This window comes from Aplysia californica, unplaced genomic scaffold (assembly GCF_000002075.1).
Source record: "Aplysia californica isolate F4 #8 unplaced genomic scaffold, AplCal3.0 scaffold00091, whole genome shotgun sequence".
Lineage (NCBI taxonomy): Eukaryota > Metazoa > Mollusca > Gastropoda > Aplysiida > Aplysiidae > Aplysia > Aplysia californica.
Window position 1 is genome coordinate 1,103,026 of NW_004797361.1, and position 10,796 is coordinate 1,113,821.

Below are 10,796 nucleotides of genomic sequence, written 5' to 3' on the forward strand. Positions count from 1 at the left end.
AAAGGAGAAGCAAAAAAAACAACACAACAAAAAACAACAACCGAGCAATCTAACTACCCCATACACCCCCCCCCAAAAAAAACAACAACAACCAACAACTACAAAAAACAACAACCTCCACCCAAACCAGGTAGTTGAATTGACGATGCATTAAACCTTAGAAAATGTATAGACATGATAATATGCGCGCCAGAAAGTTCTACCATCACGTCTACATACTTCATGGCATGCTCGAGTAAATTTTATCTCAGTAATCACCAGGGGAGATCTCCATTCCTCCACCCAACTCTAAAAATTGCTGTTGATGGAGCGTTACTTCGGTTCTTGGCAACTCGGTTCAGGGGCTTTAGGTCAAGTCCCGATCCCCATTTCTGACGTTCCTTTGGGGTTTTTTGGGGTTTTTTTTTTCCAAAGGATTCAGATGAAGCCCCGGACCCTATTTTTGTCGTTCGATTTAAAAAGAAAGACTTCAGATCTGACCCCTGATCCCATCTTTGACTTTTTATCTTTAAAAAAAATTCAGGTCAAGTCCTGAATCCCATGTTTGACTTTTTATTTTTAAAAAAAGAGTTTATAAGTGCTCAAGCCAAGCCACCATTGCGATTCGACATTGCCACGAGTTGAGTTGACCATACACATCGAACGACCCAGCATGGCAAGCTGGCCCTTGCACTACTTTGCCTATAATCATAACTATTTATCAGAACGCTAGATATCTACGTTTAGACATCGTTTCAGCCTTAACCAGAACCAGAACCATTAATGATTTATTTATAGAGGCACCATATAATGTATATGCAGATGGTATTTTCGCCAAAGGCCAGGTGCTGACGAAGCAAAAAATTAAACAACTCCGCATGTAACGCCCTAAACCAGAACGATCAATTATTCATTTACATTTGTCTGAGTAAAAAGAAGCACATGGACACAATAATGGCAATTTAGTGCTGGAAAAAGTAAGTAAGACAGACAGACAGAAACAACAGAGGGAAAGTAAAGAAGTAGGATTTGCCAGTGACGCCCTACAACCACCCACTATTTATAATTTACAGAAACACTAAAGGCAGTGTACTTGAGTGTCCAACGTCAATCAAACAGAGGACTCTTAACTAGTAATAACATTACAATGTATTTACATAGTCAACAGATGTGTATAATAAGATGCTGGTCTACTACTGACATGGAAGCCCTAGTCCCCATCTGCTCTCCCCGCACCCCGCTCTCTCTCTCTCTCTCTCTCTCTCTCTCTCTCTCTCTCTCTCTCTCTCTCTCTCTCTGTCAGTCTCTATATCTCTCTCTCTAGGTGTCTCTCCTAAAACAAGAAAAGCGTCAACAATAGGACTACAAACGAATAAACAAAAGATAGAGCCCAGGAAAAAAGAAGGAAAGAAAAGTTGAAAATAAAAATGAAAGGTAGAAGAGATAATAAGAGAAAAGAATGAAGTAGACGAAAAGAAAAATTATGAAAAGGAGTACATAAAGAAAGGCTGACAAAATAGAAGCGATAAGAACAAACGGGAAGAGAATGCAAGAAAAAAGAAAGAAAGGCTGCCAAAGAAAAAAAAGCAGACACACAGAAAACGGCTACCAGACAGACAGACAAAAATCCTACAACCACAGCAAAGCATTGCATCAACACTTTTTTCCTTGCAATATCATCCATCAGAAGCGCAACATTGCATTGTACAGTGCTCATTATGTATTCAATTCTTTCCTACATAAACATAATAGCACTCACTTCGCACACACTTGCAGCATGCCAATAACTTGGCAAACCCTCATTTTGGTTCTCTTCTACCACCACCCACGATCAAATCCACATACGAGGGGCATACCAAAAGCTTTTCACCTGACCATGAAGGAATAAAGGTAGAAAGCTGAAATTTAGCACTAAACGTAGTCTTTCTCTATGTAGTCGCCTCCCACAGTTACACTTTTTTGCCATCAGTGTATGACCTTGAAAAGACCTTGAGAATAGAGGACCCTCTCTCTGTCACGAAACCAGTCCTCTACTGCCCACGAATCTGCATTTGACTTTTTTACACCAAAATTTCATCACAGCATAGGATGGGCTATTAGTTCCGTATGCGGCATGCATATTATTCGTAAAAAATCATGCTGTTGCTTGCCTTGCAAGAACAAAAACTTCATTACTGCCCCGTGCTCAAATTTCTTCATTTGTATGTTGAAACTGGAGAACAACAGACCCATAATCACTCACAGTGTGCTGGCGGTAAAACCAGTGTTTGGAAATTCCTCAAAATTGACATGCATTCTAGGAAGATGATTGTCGACTTTCACCCCAAATTTCAGCCTTCTACATTTGTTCCTTCGTGGTTAGTTATACAAACTTTTGGTATGCCCCTCGTACATTCATGGGACCGATGACAGTGGTGTAATGGTTAGACAAACGAACTTGTCTAAAATGGCTACCAATTGTCGAGGAGAAAAGTAGACGTCTTATACATTGTCATTATAATGTAAAAAACAACAACCCAACGAAACAAACAAAACAACAACAACGACAACAAACACTCAAGGAACTGGGGGGGTGGGGTGGATAAGTGGGTGTGGTCGTTTGTACAGGTGACTGTCTTATACAGATGGCCGTTAAAGCAGGCTCGAGTGTATTTCGCGACTATCCGGGATGCTGCATCCCGATCAGACCGGTCTAACACTGACAAGCTAGATGAAAGCAACCCGCCTACTGTAAAGTTTTAGTAAGAGTTTTTCAACACTTTTTTTAGTTGAGGTTTTACGGCGCTCGTAACTGCATAAGGTCATTTGAGCGCCAGAAGATTAGAGGTGATACAAGAGAGCAACAAACATAACAAAGAAGAAGGGGAGATAAGGACAATAGATGTTTGATAGGAAAGAAGAAGCAAACCACACCAGAGCACCTGCCAACCACCCACTTCGGCACTTGCAACTCCATTAGTTCATAAAAGTGAGAGAGTAACAAACACAAAAACAGGACGATAGATGTTTGATAGGAAAGAAGGATCTTATTTAACCACACCAGAGCACACGCCAACCACCCACCCCTCTTACTCCATACTCTTAATGAGTGCTTGTCAACCTTTTTTATAGTCACCGCTGACTTTGCCACATTTAAGAGGTTACATGTTCGTAACAAGTGTTTTCAAGCGCGGCATTAGATAAACTGTCGTTACCCGGGTGATCCTTACCGCTCACTAAAATTTTTAGATCGCTCATTAGTGGGCGAAACCACCCAGGTTAGCAAGCGCTGCCCCAAATAAAGCTAACGGTGGTGTAAAACATTAACGATCATTGCAATCACTCTGGCACAATGCACGCTATGGACAGGTGATACATCAAAGTACATGTATAATATGGCACATATCATGCTCTACGGAGGATTTGCTTGTGTTACTTCCCAAATGGAGGCATTCTACTCTCTGTCGCTGTACAATGGGGTATTTGTTGCCGCGTACACAAGGCGGAGATGTGGAAAATGTTCAGGTTTAACACCTTTCCAACACTATAAAGTCATCTAAGAGGCGGGACCTCCAAATTGAACGTCCATCTTCAATAGGAACGAGTCAAATGGGAAATTCGTGTAAAGTGCCTTTCCAAAGGACACAACGTCGGACCGCACTGAGTTTCGAACCCCAGAACCCACAGTCTCACAATTGGTCGCTTTTAAGGAGAAGTCGGCTAACCTAGATTTCGGGGGTTTCCAGAAATCTTGACCTACACCAAAAGTGGGCATTGCCCTACCTATGGGAGAATTTTGGTTTCTTTGGTGTGTATATTTGTTTGGTTATTGACAAAACTCTCCTTGTATTTTAAAGAAACTGGACAAGGGGAAAAAACTTTACCTTCGATTTTCTCAAAACAGCATTTTTTCGGGATAGCCCCCTTGTGATCAAAAGCGACAAAATTACGAACCGGTTGCCTAACCGCTAGACAACTGAGGCCGCGGTGAGGGAGTGGGGATAATGGTGGCCCGTCTGCGACAATGAAGCGTCCAATTGAACGCCCAGCCTGCGAAATCTAAAACTCAATACAAGTCATAACCTGTCTGTTGTTGAGTCGAGCAGGGGGGGGGGGGGTTAAAAGGGGGAGTAGATGTGTCCCCATGTTTTGAAGCCTCACGGGTGTTAGTCTAATAATTTCCGGTCGGCGGAGGTGGGTGGATGGGGTGGTGGTAGCTTGTCATCCCAGTGCACCACTGATGGATGTGCAACCTTTCTGATAGTGCAATAACTTACGCAAATATCACTGCAACAGATGTACAAATTGTTGTGTCTACTTTGTTGTTTCGTCTTCGTAACCCAAACCACCTTAAAAACGGGTGTCTAGTATGGCCCGTATACGACATCAGAAAAGACGAACTAATGAAACCCTTACTTCTTCAACTCAAATTCCGATGTCTTTCAGAAAGGTTTCTCGTCGTGACTTGATGACGGTCCGATGTCTTTCAGAAAGGTTTCTCGTTGTGACTCGATGACGGTCCGATGTCTTTCAGAAAGGTTTCTCGTTGTGACTCGATGACGGTCCGATGTCTTTCAGAAAGGTTTCTCATTGTGACTCGATGACGGTCCGATGTCTTTCAGAAAGGTTTCTCGTTGTGACTCGATGACGGTCCGATGTCTTTCAGAAAGGTTTCTCGTTGTGACTCGATGACGGTCCGATGTCTTTCAGAAAGGTTTCTCGTTGTGACTCGATGACGGTCCGATGTCTTTCAGAAAGGTTTCTCGTTGTGACTCGATGACGGTCCGATGTCTTTCAGAAAGGTTTCTCGTTGTGACTCGATGACGGTCCGATGTCTTTCAGAAAGGTTTCTCGTTGTGACTCGATGACGGTCCGATGTCTTTCAGAAAGGTTTCTCGTTGTGACTCGATGACGGTCCGATGTCTTTCAGAAAGGTTTCTCGTTGTGACTCGATGACGGTCCGATGTCTTTCAGAAAGGTTTCTCGTTGTGACTCGATGACGGTCCGATGTCTTTCAGAAAGGTTTCTCGTTGTGACTCGATGACGGTCCGATGTCTTTCAGAAAGGTTTCTCGTTGTGACTCGATGACGGTCCGATGTCTTTCAGAAAGGTTTCTCGTTGTGACTCGATGACGGTCCGATGTCTTTCAGAAAGGTTTCTCGTTGTGACTCGATGACGGTCCGATGTCTTTCAGAAAGGTTTCTCGTTGTGACTCGATGACGGTCCGATGTCTTTCAGAAAGGTTTCTCGTTGTGACTCGATGACGGTCCGATGTCTTTCAGAAAGGTTTCTCGTTGTGACTCGATGACGGTCCGATGTCTTTCAGAAAGGTTTCTCGTTGTGACTCGATGACGGTCCGATGTCTTTCAGAAAGGTTTCTCATTGTGACTCGATGACGGTCCGATGTCTTTCAGAAAGGTTTCTCGTTGTGACTCGATGACGGTCCGATGTCTTTCAGAAAGGTTTCTCGTTGTGACTCGATGACGGTCCCCACATTTGCGACATTCCGGGTGTAACACTTTTGTCCGTTGGACCGTGTTGCCGATGACCCTGGTTTGAATTCCTGATGTTTTCAAACTTTGATTGTCTAAGGGGATTTCATAATTCTATGCATTCTGGGGACTGAATAATTGTATCTGTGTTTTATTGCTGCATAAATATGTTCAGGAACTAATCTGCAAATTATGGTAAACAACCTAAGTGGACTTTGTTGTTTCACAGCAGCACGCCACGACCCAGTGGTTTTAAGAACAGATTTTACTCTCAGGCAGACGATCACAATGTTTGCAATATAAATAAGGGTGAAAAGCGTAGAAAAAGTGCGCAAGGTTGAATGATTTTCACAGAGTACTTGGAGTTTAAGTTCTGAATTTTAGTCCGCTTTCAGAAGAGAAAAGTGTCGTTGTATCCGGTATAAAATTAAATACGGATTGGCATATCATGTGCGGTTTGAAAAGACAAACTATTTGGATATTATGTAACCAAAGGACATGCAGTGATATGTATTGAACGGAGTGGAGTCCTCATTATTATCTCCGATATTACTGTATGTGTGCGGGGGTTTGGAGGGTGCAGCTGATAAGTCCTTTTTCTTAAAAAAATTCTTTGGTGTTATTTCTGACTATCACTCTTGCTCTTCCTGTCGCTAAGTGCTTGTTTTCGTGACCATAAATTATTTCTCTTTACTAAAACTCTTGCTACAGCAACAACCGTTCGGCTTAGGTTTATAAGTCAACTAAAGTTTGACCTTGATCAATTTGACTTCTGAAGAACAACCGTATTTGCCGTTTCCGAGTTTGTTTGACCCACTTTTCACGAGAAAAAATTTGTTAAGACAATTTTTTGCTTTTAAACGTGTTGGAAGGGTTACACTTGTATTTACAAATAAACAAACTATACTTTTCGCTTCTTTATGGTGTAAAACCATCGCAGTGTCTTTTTTAAAATGAAAAAATGGTTACTGAACTCTGTTTCGTTTGCAAATACCATGTGGCAAAAGCAGTAGCCTACAGTTGTGGTTGAGAGTTCGGCGAATGGCCGATGGCAGATGTCAAACTGTAGAGTTACACAAAGCATGTCAAAATAATGTAGTTTGGTCAGTCGTTTCAGATGGGAATGTCTCCTTGAATAAATCCAGCTGACAAACAGAGCACGGCAAGGTGGAGCCCATCAAACACGTGTTGGTAAAATTGTTTGTACATTGTATTTCAAAATTGTCTAAATACTTTGGATATTGTGTGTGATATGACGATGATATAACCTCCGCACTATTTTATGTATACGCTGTTCCTTCATTGTGATCGACGTGCTCCCAAGGGGACCAGTAAAAAGAGATACTCTTTTGCTTGTTTTTGCAAGTGTTTTACACCGCTCGCACCTGCATAAGGTCATTTGAGCGCGCGGGACACATTCAACTTTTTCAGTTGGTAGGAAATTTTGAATTTTGCCCGGGTGGCGGCCAAAGCCTACTCTTATCAATTTTAGTTCACCAAGGGATCTTTAACGTGCGCAACTTGCACACGGGCCCTCCGAGATTTTTCGCCCTTGTCCGAGAAGGTTAGGTGTAGATCTTTCCTACCAGAAGATCAGAGGTGTGGCTGAAAGACAGCAGTAAGAAGAAGCCGAGGAGTAGCAGTAGTAAGACTGTAGAAAGAATCAGTAGCCCAGAGGAGGGGGGGGGGGGGGCAAAGGAGATGAGGTAGTGGGGGCAGAAAGAGGACACAAAAGCAGACAACAGAACATTGCTAGAGAGCAGGAAAGGAGGTGAAAGGAGAAAAATTAAGAGAAGAAAATTTTTCGGTCACTACCCGGATTCGAACCCGGGACCTTTGAATGAGAGGCCAACACCCTAACCTCAAGGCCACGAGAGCCCCCAGATATTACTCTATTACTTCTTTAGTTACATTTTACTGTTAAACAAAGTGATTTTGGGATTTCACATTTTATTATTTTTAAATAGGTATTAGCGTATAACAATTTGTCCCCCAGTGCTCGTTGTCATCACACAGAATCTGTTCAGTCGGAAGGGCGTATGGTAAGTGTGTAAGTGCCTTATGGACGCATTGATGAGGGTGGTTGTCTTATGGCGATAACGATGAAGAAGAAACCAATAATATTAAGATACAGTTAGCTTCTTGACGACTCAGGTTGCGACGTTAGATAAGAATATGAATCAAATTCACAGAGATGTAGTTTAATTCAACCTTATAAGATAATGAGCTATGGGGAAATTGCATAGAAGGAAATAGGGAAAAGAGAGAAGCTAAATGAATGGCATAGAGACGGGAGGATGCGGGAGAAAGAGACAGAGGGTGGACGAGAGGAGCATGAGGAGGAGGAGGGGGAGGAGGAGGAGGAGGAGGAGGAGGAGGAGGAGGAGGAGGAGGAGGAGGAGGAGGAGGAGGAGGATAAGGAAGACGAGGAGGAGGAGGACGACGACGACAGACAGACAGACAGACAGACAGACAGACAGACAGACAGACAGACAGACAGACAGACAGACAGACAGACAGACAGACAGACAGACAGACAGACAGACAGACAGAGAGTGTGTTAGAGAGAGTGAACGGAAACAAACTGCAAACTGTAACATATTGAGCAAAGATCCTAGTTGCCATTATAACAACTAAGCAAGCAGCCACACCAGCATGGAGGAATGGTGTTCTAGCACTACAGAACGACAGCAGCTGACGAGGCAGGAGAGAGAAGAATAATGAAGTGAACCACTCAAAAAGCAAGTGGTTCAGACAAGTGGACGCTTTATTTAGGAGGGGCAGAGGAAGGCTGCATGGCCAGTGCAAACACGCACGAAAATTACTCAATTATAATAAGCCTGAAACACGTTTTAGAGAAGGCACAATTAATTGCTATAAATACATGGAAGGTACAAAGGAAAACCGTCTATGCGGTGCCGATTTCACGTTGGAAGAAAGAAAAAACAACAAAAAACGTTCATACAATTTCCCCAGACAAACTGCTCAAGACTGCAGTTTTTATTCTCTGACTAAGCACTTAAAGCGAAAGAAAATTCGGAAAAGTTAAACCAAGTCCAGAAAGAGGCGGCGGAAACATTGGACCGACAGAGGTGAGTAAAGAAATTGAAGCACTTATGAAGCGATTGGAAAATTCACTGATGGAAGACATAGCCGATAAGGAACAAGCATTATAGCCGGTACGAAGTCGAAACCGAGGGGGGAAAAATGAGTCAAATTTTTAAATGTTTTCTTCTTTTTTTTGGAAGGGGGGGGGGGGGTAATTACAACTTACACCTGGTCTTTGACTGGAACTAGATCTAACAGCCCACAGTCATGAAAGATAGGCTACTTGTATTCTCCATGTTCAAAATGGGACACAAAGTAGGGGACAGACGACACTCAAACAAACGCCCACCCATTGCCATTGTACACACATCTGCACAACGATATAATTAATATATCCACGCAAACAGCGACTTGATCAAGCACGAAGCCACACACGCACACGCGCGTGCACGCGTGCACACACACACACACACACACACACACACACATGCGCACACACACACACACGCACGCACACACACACACACACTCACACACACGCACACACATGCACATACACGCACACACTTTTTGGGCAGTAAAGAACATCTTTTAGTCTACCCCCCACCCTCCCCCGCCGAATAAAGTGCGGGTATTGTGTTGTAATGCTTACACAGGTCCCGGATCTTTAGCTTTAGTGAGAGTTTTACACCGCTTGCAATACAATAAGGTCATATAAGGGCCGACGATTAGGGGTGTTTCAAGAGAGTAACAAACATAAAAGGGAAGGAAGAGAGATCAGGACGATAGATGTTTGATAAAAAAAAAAAGAAGGAGCAAACCACACCAGAGCTATATAATTATTATGAGCTATCTGTTGCGAAGAAGTACATACTGGAATAATCGTGCGCCCATGGAGACAAGTTCCATTCATGCCATTTAGCTGTCACAAAAAGTCATAAAGACTGCAGCACCTAAATGGTAGAAAAAACACAAACTCCTTTTTACTTGGAGTGATATGCCATTAACTTTCAACTCACCCTCTTTTGACAACTTGGAGGAACAAAACATTTCGAAACGTTTGAAGACAAAATAATTGCTCTCCTCTCTTGGGAGTGTGATAGAGGTTTGCCCGATTTTGGCCGTTCATGAGCAGAGGAGTACAGTGTATAACTCTAGGGTTAATAAAAAACCCAAATAAAATCCCAGATATATGCTAGAAATATCAATCTAGGGTCGGGGCTAATGATTCTCTTACACAACAGCATGAGCAAAAGCGTCATTAACAGCAGCAGCAACAACAACAACAACAACAACAACAACAACAACAACAACAACAACAACAACAACAACTGTGATGGCGACGACGGCGATGTAGCAACAATAGAATTAGCCAACTGTTTTCTCGAAGTGCGGTACCGAGATATTCGTCTAGACTAAGAGTGGTCGTCGGTATTACGTGAGACATGAAATAATTTGGTAGGAATCTAGCGATTCAGTTTACTTATATTTACTCACTTCTTACACGACTGCTTCTAATCACAGGGCTTGTCGACGGAAGGACACAAAAATAAACAAGACGATCACAGGGTAGGCCGTATGAGAGGGAGCAAAGCTGGGAAAGATGGGGGTAACAGAAAGTACGTTGTTTCAAAGTCCTTGGCTCCAAAACGGTGCTCAGGAATCCGGGCCCAGCCAGGAAATGAGTGGATTTAAGGGAGGGGGCGGGGGGAGGGGTGTTGATGTGGATGCATCATTCCAACGGGAGTTTTTTCTTTTATCTTGGGCGGCCCTCAAGCAGATTTAATTGAAACACAGCCCACCCACATTTTCTGTGACGACAAATACTGTTTTATTTCCTCGCAATCCATTCACTGAGCTCAACTGCTCTAAACACTCTCTTTGAAAGTTAATTAAACGAATCTACTGAGTTTAAGTAAAAACATGAACTGTTTGAAATCTTTTCAACAACTTCGCATGGCTCCGTCCACCCCCCCCCCTTTCCCCCGCCCCCATCCTTGTTGCCTTTCCTCATCCCCTGACAAAGAAAAGATCCAGCAAAATATAAATACATAATTTTAAAAAAATGCAGTAATAATCTTTTCCGGACGCAGGGGGTTCGAATTAGAGTAGGTCCCAATTAATTAGGTCTTTCCAGGAACATCCCAGCTTACAAAAGAACGTGCTGATGATTGAAATTCTCGCATTTAGTATACTATGATTTTTTTTAAAGTAAAAAGGAAAGAATAAGTGAACCTTGACACACAAAGGCACGCGCGCGCGCGCGTATGTGTGTGTGTGTGTGTGTGTGTGTGTGTG

The 10,796-nt window shown here is 42.8% G+C and overlaps 1 protein-coding gene across 1 annotated transcript in view; it reads right to left on the reverse strand.

Moving 5' to 3' along the window:
* Positions 1 to 10,796, reverse strand: part of LOC101856412 — a gene marked incomplete in the record, with an annotated part of 30,959 nt that overhangs the window by 19,435 nt on the left and 728 nt on the right.